At 37.0% G+C, this 13,560-nt stretch overlaps 1 protein-coding gene across 2 annotated transcripts in view; it reads left to right on the top strand.

Annotated features, from left to right (window-relative positions):
• Positions 1–13,560, top strand: part of SH3BP2 (SH3 domain binding protein 2) — a 109,909-nt gene that overhangs the window by 51,503 nt on the left and 44,846 nt on the right. The window contains exon 2 of one of the 2 annotated variants that reach the window (XM_051966511.1): positions 6,838–6,897. The gene's annotated coding sequence lies outside the window, so the exon portion shown is untranslated. Of the gene's footprint in view, positions 1–6,315; positions 6,898–13,560 lie in introns of those variants that run through there. The other variant, XM_051966512.1, reaches the window with a different exon arrangement.

Here is a 13,560-nt window from a genome sequence, read left to right as displayed (position 1 = left end):
AAAAGTTAAGAATCCCTGTCCTAGATGATCTTTGGTGTCACTTTCTGCTCTAGCATTCTATTCAATTTAAGAAGCTACTATTAAATTCTTACTGTGTGTCAGGAACTGGGGATACAAAGAAAAAATTTAGTGCTCCCCTGCCTTCAAGGAGCTTATATTCTACTGGTATTGAAAATAGCATGTATATAGGTGAGTAAATACAAATACCAAATACTTTGAGCAGAATGATTGTATTAAGACTAGCATGAAAATAGGGGAAGCACTTTATGGAAGTAAGCATTGGCAAAAGATATGGCATCATAGATATGAGGGACAGCTTCTGCAAATACATAGAAATATAAGATGAAGTACTGAGTTTTGGTAACAGAGAGTCCATTTTGGCTGGAAGAGACAGGTTTAAATTTGGTACAAAGAAAACTTTTCTTAATATTAGAGATAGGCAGATGAGGAATGGACTACTGCTTTGGAATGCAGTATATTTTATTTTATAGGAGGCTATTGCAGTTTTTATGCAGGGAAGTGATGATCACATTATTCCAATCACAGACTATAATTTTGGCAGTTGTATGGAAGATGGATTGGTAGAGGAGAGAGATAAGGTGATAGATCCAATAATATTCATTCAAGATGAGAAGACTCAACCTTAGATCATATGACACCCATGCTTAGAGAAGTATAAGGATGAGGAATCAACAAAAGAATATTAAAAAAAAAAAAAAAAAAAGCAATTGCACGAATAGAAAAAAAGTCAGAAGGAAGTAGTGTCACTGAAGTAAATTCGATCTAACAATCATTTATTATAACAATTATCTACATCGATAGATGAGAGATATATAAGATAGAGGGATAGTTACATGGATGGATGAGAAATAAGATAGATGATAGATGGATAGATAAATGAGAGATAGAGCATTTATTAACCACTTAGTATATGCTAAGCACTAGAAATACAAATACAACAAAGAAGAAAGACATTCTGCTTTCAAGAAGCTCACATTCAAACGGGTCAGAAAAGATGTAAATAATTAGTTACATACAACATATATGCAGAGAAAATGGAAGGTAAACTTGTTATGCCACAGTTTTCTTTAACTGTCCTGACTCAGTTTCCCTGTCTCAGTTACCTTAACTGTTCTGTCTCTGACCCAGTAAAACTCAGGATTATTCGCTCTTGGGTTATAAATTAGCAAGATAAAAGAGTAGCTCTCCTGACTCTTTTATGGATTTACAATATTCCTTTAGAATATTCCAAGACCAACCCATGATATCTTTACTTCTTTGTCTCTGGAATTTTTAGGTTTTATGGCTTCCCCTCCCTGATAAAAAACTTTCCCTCCCTTTCTCTTCTTTGTCTCCAAAAAGGTATTTAAGAAGTTGTTGTTCCTCCATTCATTGCTGGAGAATGGCATCTGGCAGCTGTATGCTGGACGCTGGATTCTTTGGGTCCTCCAGCCCTGGGACCAATATGGATTCCTTGGTCCCAGTATACTTATCTCTGTCTGACTGGATAATCTGAGACGAGAGTCCTGTCCAGTCAATCTTACTCTCCCATTAATAAAAATATTAAAAACTCTCTAATCTCTCTCCTGCCTCAGTTTCTCCGGCATTACAATTTGGAGGTTCCACCGAGATAATAGAAATATTAATTTTTTTAATATTTTTATTAATGGGAGAGTAAGATTGACTGGACAGGACTCTCGTCTCAGATTATCCAGTCAGACAGAGATAAGTATACTGGGACCAAGGAATCCATATTGGTCCCAGGGCTGGAGGACCCAAAGAATCCAGCGTCCAGCATACAGCTGCCAGATGCCATTCTCCAGCAATGAATGGAGGAACAACAACTTCTTAAATACCTTTTTGGAGACAAAGAAGAGAAAGGGAGGGAAAGTTTTTTATCAGGGAGGGGAAGCCATAAAACCTAAAAATTCCAGAGACAAAGAAGTAAAGATATCATGGGTTGGTCTTGGAATATTCTAAAGGAATATTGTAAATCCATAAAAGAGTCAGGAGAGCTACTCTTTTATCTTGCTAATTTATAACCCAAGAGCGAATAATCCTGAGTTTTACTGGGTCAGAGACAGAACAGTTAAGGTAACTGAGACAGGGAAACTGAGTCAGGACAGTTAAAGAAAACTGTGGCATAACAAACTCAAAGGGAAAGATAATAACTGCTGGGTAAAACAAGGAAAGGCCTCTTGAACAAGTTGGGATTTAAGCTGACTCAGGAAGGAAGCCAGGAAAATAAAATGTCAGAGGGAAGGAGGGAAAGCATTCTAGTGTATTGACTTGGAGCCAGGAGATTGTGTCTGAGGATCAAAGAGGCCATGTAGCTAGATTATAGAGCACTTGGGGGAATGTAAATTTAAAAGATTGGAAAAGTAGGAAGGAGCCAGGCTGTAAAGCACTTTAAATGCAAAGGATGTTAGGTATGATCCTGAGATAATAGGGAAGTACTGGTATTAATAGAGCAGGGGGTAGCTGTGATCAGTGGTATGCTTCAGGAAAATTATTTTGATAGATGAGTGGACCATGGCTTGGGATGAAGAGAGAGTTACATTTTGCTAGTATAACCTTCCAGATCTCAAGGTCACCTCCATGCCATGGAAATGAGAGATTTAAGCATGAAAGTATGAATGCATGTGTGAAATTTTGACTTGATCCTCTCCTGCTCACATCACTTTTGAGTCTCCATGATGAGGTCCAAAGGAATTATAAATTAAAAAAAAAAAAAAACTCAGCTCTGCATTTCTCGGGCATGTAAATATGGATTTAATGTTATGTATTTGTACTAAATGGCTAGACAGGAATTTGAAAGATGCTTCCTTGTGTTAACACCCAAAGCCTTAATTCTTACAAGTTTTCTGCATTTGTGTGGAATTTGTAGCAGTTTTCATCCTGAAAACAAATTCCCTCTGGCTCCTGTAAAGTTTAGTACCAAAGACAGGTTCTGCTTTGAAAACAAACATAGAATATCCTCAGAGGAGCATGCTTTTCACATTTGAGAGTGTGCTTAAATGGATAGAATTACCCAGCAAGTAGAGAGTGGTAGGTAAGTGTTGAATTTTAAAACCAAGAGCTAAAACTCATAAAAATGTGCTTGAGTTTAGTTTGAAAGCATCAAGCAGAGTAATAGAAAAAACTAAGATAAAACTTTGAAATATGAATATATATATATATATATAATCTCCATGGATCTACAGAATCCAGGTGACCTTTGGAATCTGTAAAATGCTTTTGTGATCAGGAGTGAACATTGTCCACTTATATACATAATCATTCAAAGAATCTTAACTGTTTGCTGTCAGTAAATAACTATGCTAAGAAATGGAGTTGCTAGGATAAATAAACCAGTCCTCACCCCTCACCCCCCAAGGAATTTAGGCTATGTTCCATGAGTCTTTAAGCTCCAATGACATAACGGGTAGATTTGAAGTCAGGAAGACTTGGATTTGAAACTTTAAGCTTTACCTGTCGGTATCAACCTGGATAAACTGGTTAATCTCTCATCTTAGTTTCCTATCTGTAAAATGGGGATTATAAGGGATAATAGATAATAGTACTTAATAAGGTTACTTTGGAGCTTAGATAAAATAATATATTGCCATATAAATAATATAATTATCATTATTATTGTCCTGTCAGCCTGTTAAACATTTATACTTTCAATTGTGAGATTTGATGTTGGTGACATTGTATCTTTTAATTTAAAGCTAATATTATGTCAAGAGGCTTGGGGGGAAAGACAATGTTACCCTCTTCCCCAGAGAGGACTAAATTATATAGAGGAGCCTTTCCATTGATTTCTTATAAGATGAAACTATGACAGTGGGAAATGAAATTGCCTTGCTGCTAAGTGGCTTCTTCTTGACTTGCTGTCCATGTCACTGAAATCATTTCAGTAACTTGTAAATTCAGTAACTAGTCATTTCAGTAACTTGCCATTGTAAAAAGTGAATGCTCTATTCTTAGGGTGGCAAAGAACTAGAAACTAAGGGAGTTCCTATTGTTTGGAGAAGGGCTTATTTATGAATTTATCATTTATGATTATCATTTATGAATATAATAAAATACTATTGTGATGTAAGAAATGATGGAGGGAATAGTTTCAGAGAAAGTGGGGAAGAGTCACATGAGTAACCAAGAGAACCTAGAGAAAAAGCTATATAATAACATCACAAAGACTTAAAAAAACTGGGATCAACCCCTTTTACCAATCACTCACAATGAAACATGCTACTTACCTCCTGACAGATGGACTTAGAGTGCAGAGTGAGACATATTTTTGAATGTGGTCAATTTGAGAATTTGCTTTACTTGACTGCATAGCTGTTAAAAAAAAAAATCTTCTTTTTCTTATTTCAATGTGAGGACAAAGTAAGAGGGAGGGAAAAGAGATTTTTCTATTTTTTAAGGTTAAACTAAAAACAACAACAAAGAATAAAATTGATGTTAGACAATTCAAGCACATGACTTTAAGGCAGAAATATTTAAGATGTTCATCATATGCTACATTTGGGGGAAGGTGTAATATTTGTATGGATCTCTACACTTCCTCTTCTTTCTGCCCATAATCTATCAATCCATTATTTTCCAATAAGGCTTTGGAAATCAACAAGCATTTGTGAGTCACTATCTACTAGAAAGATAGGTTCAGTGATGTTAAAGTATGTGAGGTTGATTTGAACTTGGCTCTTTCTGACTTCTAGCCAGAACTGTAACTCCTAGCCACCACTAGAGTCAAGATTTATTTGCTGGCTCTGTACCCCAAGCATGCTGTTTCTTTCCTATAAAATGGGACTAGTAACACTGGATCAAATTTTAATACAAAGTCAGATTATTTGATTACTTTTCTCCCCAAACTGGCATATTCCCCTGTTGACTGAGGAATTCTCTTAGGTTCATCATTGATAAATCTGGTAAATGCTTTAAGTCAAGCGTTCTAAACTGGAATCTATGTACTCTGAACAATTTACTTTGGCAACTCTTTTTTTATTAAAGTTTTTTTTTTTATTTTCAAAACATATGCACAGTTAGTTTTCAATATTCACCCTTACAAAACCCTGTGTTCCAATTTTTTCCCCTCCTTTCAAACCATCTCCTCCCATAGCCAGCAGATAATCCAATACATGCTAAACATGTGCAATTCTTCTATACATATTATTCACCTATACATATTTGCATCAGAAAAATCAAATCAATAAGGGAAAAATGAGAAAGAAAACAAAATGCAAGCAAACAACAATAAAAGAAATGAAACTACTATGTTGTGATCCGCACTTAGTTCCCATAGTCTTCTGTCTGGGTGCAGATGATGCTTTTCATCACAAGACCATTGGAACTGGTCTGAATCACCTTGGAGTTGAAAAGAGCCATATTTGTCATCATATAATCTTGCTATTACTGTGTACAGTGTTTTCTTGATTCTACTCACTTTATTTAGTATCAATTCATCTCTCCAGGACTTTCTGAAATCATCCTGCTGGTCGTTTCTTATAGAACAATAATATTCCATAACTTATTTAGCCATTTCCCAGCTGATGGACATCCACTCAGTTTCCAATTTATTGCCATACAAAAGCGGCTGCTACAAACATTTTTGCACACAGAGGTCTTTTTCCTTCCTTTAAGATCTCTTTGAGATATAGGCCCAATAGAGGCACTGCTGGATCTAAGGTATGCACAGTTGGATAATCCTTTGGACATAGTTCCAAATTGCTCTCCAGAATAGTTGGATCAGTTCACAACTCCACCAACAATGTATTAGTGTCCCAGTTTTCCCACATTTCCTCCAGCATTCCTCATTATCTTTTTCTGTCATCTTAGCCAGGTATGTAGTGGTACCTCAGAGTTGTCTTAATTTGGTAATTCTATTTTAACTTAAATTTATAATCTCATGGCTTCTATCATAAAAATTTTAAAGGATTATTCTGAGAAGGGGTCCAAGGGCTTCACCAGACTATGAAAGGGCTCCACAACACAAAAAAGTTAAAACCCCCTGCTTTAAGGATAGGATAGTAGGGGGGTAGCTGCAGTGGATAGAGCCCTGGAATTAGGAGGACCTGAGTTCAAACCTGGCCTCAGACACTTACTAGCTACATGATCCTGGATAAATCATTTAATCCCTATCGCTACCCCCAAAAAACATATTTTTTGAAAGATGGAATCTTCCAGAGCCAGAACTATGGAGTATTTTCCACTTTTTGTTATTGTTGTTATTTACTTCTTTTTTTTCTTTCTTTCTCATGTCTTTTTCCTCTTTAATCTGATTTTTTTGTGTGCAGCATAATGAATATGGAAATATGTTTAGAAGAATTGCACATATTTAATCTATATAGGATTGCTTGCTGTCTTGGGAAGAGGATAAAGAGGGAGAGAAGGAAAAAGAAAAAATTTAAACACAAGATTTTGCAAAGATGAATATTGAATACTCTCTTTGCATGTGTTTGGAAAACTTAAATACTATTAAAAAAAAAAAAAAAAAGATGGAATGGTGACAATGGTATGTCAATGCTTTCCATTTCCTGACTTTGTTCTGTGAGCTTTATTGAACTTTGGAGTAAGTAATGAACTCTAGGGGCCAGAATTCTCACATTCTTCATAGCATTTTGCAAGTGCAGGTGGCTAGAAGTGCCAAGGAAATACCTTTCTCCATGCTAAAGAGCCATGCCAGATTTGGAGCTGGATTCTTTACCTTCTCATTCTCCGGGACTGCATGGAATCTGGTTTTTCTCTTCCTACCCTTGAAATGGGTTTGATACCAAATGAAACTTGGGGAGAGGGTCTCTTTTTACCCCAAAGTAAATGCCATTTTTTCCCCCTCTCTTTTCCTTTTAGAATCAAGATTACTGATTAATGCTTCACCTTAGTTCAAGTTTGCTGAAATTAATTTGCTGGGTAAGTCCCTTCTCACCTTTTACATAGAATTTTCACTTGAAATGATCTAAGATTCTGGTTTTTCCATTGTACAGCCCCCCTAAGACCTGTATTTTATTTTCCTACTAACTTTTAAATTGTTTGACACTTTAGTTCTGAGATTTTGGTGGTCTATCATTTGTAGAAATATAACATTGCTACAGTATTCTTGCTAAAAGAATGAACTTCTGCAAGGTGAATGGTTAGTCTAAAGGAAGATTGTCTCCTAATCCAGATCCAGGGCATCTTCCATCATAGCATTTCACTGCAGGTCAGCCCTTTAGTGAAAGGGACTGTGCCTCTCAGAGTGACCTGTTCTGTAAGCATAAGGATTTCAATCATACTGTTTAACTCTCTCATCTTACATCCTGGGAATGGAAGCCCAAAGAGGGAAAATGATTTGCCTATGTGCTCACACAAATACTAAGTATCAAAGCTGAGATTCCATTCCAAGTTCAGAGACTTCAAATCCATTGGCCTTTCTCCTATTCTTCGGTGTTACCATCTTTGTCCTTCAGTATAATAAAGTATTCCAAAAGCACTTTACCAGTCCATCTTCAGGGAAAGTGCTTAGAAATGTAAAAGCCACCAATTTAAGGTGGGCTTATGAGTTATTATTGATGCATTTTAGAAAAGCCATGGTTCTTTACCTTTAGCTAGCATTGGAACATTCCCATTTTGCAGATAAGAAAACTGAGGCTGCAGTAGTAAAGTGATTTGTCCAGTCACACAAACTACTGAGGCTCAATTTGAAATCAAGTCTTTCTGACTTGACTTTAGTATTCTGTATAATATATGTGAGATATTTAAATATTCCATCTTCTCTCCCAAAATATGTCCATTGAAAAAAAAATTGAGAAGTCTCTTCAAGACTTCTATCACCACCATTCCCATTTGTCTCCCTTTTTTCCCCTCTCCTTTCCCAGCTGCCCTTACAACTGATGGGAGAGAGGCTAGAAGTATCTTCCTCTGGGAAGTAAGCTGAATCTCTGAGGGGTTAGAAACATAAAATATGAAAGTGACAACTAGCATGAATCTTAGAACATATAGATGTTGAATATTATAGTTAGTAGGAATGGTAGAACTTAAAATATTATTACAGTTGGAAGAGACTTTAGAACACAGAATGTCACAGAGCAAGAAGGGACTGTGTACACTAGACAGTGGAGAATGCTTCTTCATGCATCTCTCTCTCTTCCCTCCCCGTCTCTGTCTCTGTCTCTGTCTCTCTGTCTCTCTCTCTGTTTCTCTCTCCCTCCCCCCTCCTTCCTTCCCTCCTTCCCTCTGTGTGTGTGTATATTTCTCTCTCTCTTTCCTTCTTTCCCCACTTTCTTCTCCCCTTGAATTCTTGAATCTCTTCCTATCAGCTCTCCTTCCTTTTAGCTTGTTTCTTCATCCTTAAAAAATTTTTCCCTTTGAAAATTCTTGCAAACTCTCATCCTGTCTCTCTTCTCTCTCACAACCAAACTTCTTGAAAAAGCTCTTAATAATTAGTTTTCCTCTTTCTTTTTTCTTGTTCCCATCTCAGACTCCTTGCAATTTGACTTCCATGAATAATTTTTTTGTTTGAGTGGGTGAGGCAGTTGGGGTTAAGTGATTTGCCCAGGGTCATATAGCTAGTGTCAAGTATTTGAGGATGTATTTGAACTCTGGTCCTCCTTGCTCCAGAACCACTGTTTAATCCACTGCATCACATAACTGCCCTTTCAATGAGTAATTGAAGGAACCTTTATTAAATATCTCCCATGTGCCTTGTTAAATACAAGACTACAAGTAGGAAAGAAAATGACTCAGTCCCTGTTCTTGAGAAGTTCATATTTTAACTAAGGGAGAGAATAACAAAAACCAGTTTAGTTTCAGGGTCTGTGGAAAAGCCCAGAAATCAGTAGAAGGGCAGACGGCAAAGGCCCGAAGTTCTTCACTCAGTTGAAATTGCTCTCTTCAAACCTATCAATGCTGAGGCAGCTAGATGGCACAGAAGATGGAGCACTGGAGTCAGAAAGACCTGAGTGCAAATGTGACTTCAGACACTTAACACTTACTGGTCAGACCATTTCTTTTCCGTTTTCTTTGCTGTATATTCATTCATGTCAGCCCAATAACTCATGGCATCTCTCAAAGCGCTGCCCTTGGCCCCCTTCTCTTTTCTCTCAATTGGTGATTAAATCAACTCCCATGGGTATTAATTTGCTAATTTGGTGTAAATAATTCTTAGATCAATATCATCCAGGGCTAGTCTCTGTCCCAAGCCCTAGTCCTGGAACACCTGCTATCTATTGGATCATTTGATTTTTCTATAGACGTCTCAAAGTCAACATATCCAAAACAAGAACTCATTACCTTTCTCCCTCAAACTTATCTCTCTTCTCAACTTCCTTATCATTGAAGGTACCATCATATTTCCAGTTACCAAAATCAGTGTTATTGATTCCTCAAGTTCCCTTCACATAGCCATCAATTGCCAAATCTATTTTTGATACTCTAACAATTCTCTTCTCGTTCCCTTTCTCTGGATTCACAGCCACCACCCAAGTGTACACCTATATTACTTCTCTTAGACTATAGCAATAGCCTCCTAATAGTTTTTCTTGCCTCAAGTACTACAAACCAGTGATTTTTTTTCTTTCATTTTTTAATTTGGATTTTTTGAGGGGATTACATTGAGTTCTAAACCATTTCCCTGTTTCCCTCCCAACCCCACATTAAATGAGAAGGGTGGCATTTCAAACATACACACACACATAGTGCACACATGTGTGTGAAATTATACAATACATAGTTCCACATATATGTTCTTTCTCTGGAGTTGTGTAACATCTTCCTTCATAGGCCCTTTGTAGTTTATTTGAATATTCACATAACTCTGAATAATCTAGTCATTCACATTTACTCTTCTAATGATTTTGCTGTTACTGTATACAGTGTTCTCTTGGTTCTGTTCATTATTTAATGTGTTTCCATGTTTTCTTAAAATCAACCTGCTTGTCATTATCATATACAACAACTTATTCCTTCATTCCCCAATTGATGGGCATCCCCTCAGTTTCTAGTTCTTTGCCACCATAAAGAGAGCTTTTACAAATATTTTAGAACATATAGGTTCTTTTCCTTTTTCCCTGTTCATCTTGGGAAATAGACCTACTGAGTCTACTGGTATTGCTGAGTCAATATACAGCTTTAAACTGTTTGGCATATTTCCAGATTGCTTTCCAAAATGGTTGGATTAGTTCATGGTTCCATCAACAATGTATTAGTGTCCTAATTTTTCCACATCTTCTCCAATATGTCAGATGTGAGATGTTTCCCATCTCTGTTCCTTTGCACTGGATATCCTACGTTCTAGAATGTTGTTTTTTCTCTTCATCTCTGTCTCAGAATCTTCTTAGATCTAATACCTTCTACAGGAGGATATTCTCAACCATCCCCTTCCCTTCCCTCAGCAACTAATGGCTTATTTTCTAAGGTTACTTTCTACCTACACTCAATGTGTCTTGTATATAACTATGAACAGGTTCTATATACCTATTTATGTACAGGCCACTAGGTGGCACAGTGAATAGAGAGCTGGGCTAAGAGTCAGAAAACCTGAATTCAAATTTATCCTCAGATACTTATTAGCTTATTACTTTTCACTTATAACTATCCATTTATTACCAAGTAAACCTTGGTTAAGTCATTTAATTTTGGTTTGTCTTAGTTACAGACAGTAAAATGGAAATGATAATAGTATATCTATCCCCTAAGTAGGTGAGGATAAAATGAGATAATATTTGTAGAATGTTTGCAGATCTTAAAGGACTCTATAGATGTTAATTACTTGCCATTAATTATTATTAATAACAAATATGATTGGGCAAGTCACTGACTTCTGAACTGAAAAATTCATGGGTTGATCTAGATGATATCTTATTACCACTACACACCTGTCAGATTGGCTAGAGTTTCAGGGAAAGATAATGTGGAATGTTGGAGGGGACGTGGGAAAACAGGGACACTGATACATTGTTGGTGGAATTGTGAAAACATCCAGCCATTCTGGAGAGCAATTTGGAACTATGCTCAAAAAGTTATCAAACTGTGCATACTCTTTGATCCAGCAGTGTTTCCATTGGGCTTATACCACAAAGAGATTCTAAAGAAGGGAAAGGGACCTGCATGTGCCAAAATGTTTGTAGCAGCCCTGTTTGTAGTGGCTAGAAACTGGAAAATGAATGGATGCCCATCAATTGAAGAATGGTTGAGTAAATTGTGGTATACGAATGTTATGGAATATTATTGTTCTGTAAGGAATGACCAGCAGGATGAATACAGAGAGGACTGGCGAGACTTAGATGAACTGATGCTGAGTGAAATGAGCAGAACCAGGAGATCATTATATATCTCAACAACAATACTGTTTGAGGATGTATTCTGATGGAAGTGGATTTCTTCGATAAAGAGAGCTTTAATTGATCAAAGATGGACAGAAGCAGCTACACCCAAAGAAAGAACACTGGGAAATGAATATAAACTGCTTGCATTTTTGTTTTTCTTCCCGGGTTATTTATACCTTCTGAATTCAATTCTCCCTGTGCAACAAGAGAACTGTTTGGTTCTGCACGCATACATTGTATCTAGGATATACTGTAACCTATTTAACATGTAAAGGACTGCTTGCCATCTGGGGGAGGGGGTAGAGGGAGGGAGGGGAAAAATCAGAACAGAAGTGAGTGCAAGGGATAATGCTGTAAAAAAATTACCCTGGCATGGGTTCTATCAATAAAAAGTTATTTAAAAAAATAGATGATATCTCATGTCCCTTCTGTCTCTAAATCTGTGATTCTTTGATCTTTTCCAATCCCTTCATTATCCTGAAAAGAAACCAAATATAAGTGAATGATAAGAGGAAATTGGCTGTAAGAGTTAGTCACTGAAGTCAGTAAAGAGGAAGTGTGGGGAATCAGAGTGGAGGAAAAGCTCAGTAGGATCATTGATGGGAAGAGCTGCCAGCAGAAGCTTCCCTTTACCCCTTTCCCAGGCTGGCCCAACTAGCCCTGATGAAGCAGTGGGCAAGAATAGGGACATACTCTTCATACCTTTTGCATAAAGGTTGGAGTTACCAGCTATCTACAAGCCTTCCGTTGAGATAGAAAACTAGCAAGGCTTCACATATGCCATTGCATTACATCCTAATTGTCTTCCTGATCATTGGTAACTTGGGGGAGTACTATTTTAATGGAGTGAATAGAACCTCGGGGCTTTACCAGCTACCTGATACTGTTCCCTATAGACCCTTGGACAGTGTTATCAGATCTGTGTACCCTAAAGATCTGTGGAACTTCCATCTGGACTTTACCCTAAGAATGGGGTATAATGTGTGTTTGGGGAAGACATTATCTCTGGGTTGCTGAGCCCATCACAGGATTACTTTTTACCTTTGATGTCCACTTGATCCACCTCTCTCACCTGTCACTGTTAGACATTGTAGCTTCACAGCAGCTACACCCTGCTAAATCATTTCATTAAATAGGCTAAAATAGGTTGAGGGTAACCAAGTTGTCTCAAACCCTACAGTGAGTTAGGGGGGTGTCTACTAGTGAAGCATGTGAAGACTTCTCCTAGTAGAATGGGTGGATGAGAACAATTTGTTCCAATGGCCATGAAGGCAGGTGAAGGAGATGCTATGGAGTGCTTAGAGCTTGGTTAGACATGATCATCCACTGCATTTTGAGTCATCACCAGTCATCTTGACTCTGTCCTGCCTCTGGACTGTGATAACTCTGGAAGAGAGAGTAAGGTTGATGACTTTGTGCACCTCTGCCTCACTTAAATCCAATTTTTTTTTGCATTAATCAAACACTTGAGACTTGCCCCATTATCTGGAATTCAATTATTTAATATTGTCTTCTCTAATTGGAATTGAGCTCCTAGTGAGGAAAGAATGTCTCTTTTCTTCTGTTTGTATCCTTAGGTTAGATCATATTATTCAGCACATAGTAAATACTTAACAAATAATTTTTTATTCATTAGTTCATTCATTCACAGGAAAGGAAAAACATAGTTTCAAGTATCTAGCATTCCTAGGAATTCCAAGACTCCAGAACTTGATAAACAGTGATTCAGATTAGTAACTCACTGAGTAGGATCTTTGCTTTTGGGCAATGTAAGCATCTTTATCTTCCTCCTCACTAGTCAGGTAAAGAATGAGGATCTCATATAAATACAGATAATAATCTATTTTTATTAGTAGTATTATTGCTAGTAAAACCTGTTTATCTTGATATAAACAACAATAACAATACTATTACTGCTTCATTGCAATAACTAGTCTAAATAGTCTTACTAATAATCCTCTCAAGATACTGTACAAATCCAAAATCCCTGGGAATTTCAAAGTTATAAGGGAAAATGGGATTTGGGTGTTTGTTTGTTGGTGTTATTAAGGTCCTTTTCAAATTAGTTCCATCAAAAATAGACTGTCTGATTCAAAGACTGGCCTAGGGGTTGACTTACCAAGTAATGAATCTTTTTGACTGCTGTTCTCTTCCAAAAAGATAAATCAACTATAGTGCGGAAAGATATGTGTTCAACCTTGCTACACAGAGTATTGACATTGATCTTCTCATGTATTTAAAATAGTGTTTAAGTTAGCATGTAACTAACTAG

This window comes from Antechinus flavipes, chromosome 6 (assembly GCF_016432865.1).
Source record: "Antechinus flavipes isolate AdamAnt ecotype Samford, QLD, Australia chromosome 6, AdamAnt_v2, whole genome shotgun sequence".
NCBI classification, from domain to species: Eukaryota; Metazoa; Chordata; class Mammalia; order Dasyuromorphia; family Dasyuridae; genus Antechinus; species Antechinus flavipes.
The sequence above is the reverse complement of the archived record's forward strand: the minus strand, read 5'-3'. Positions and strand labels throughout refer to the sequence as shown.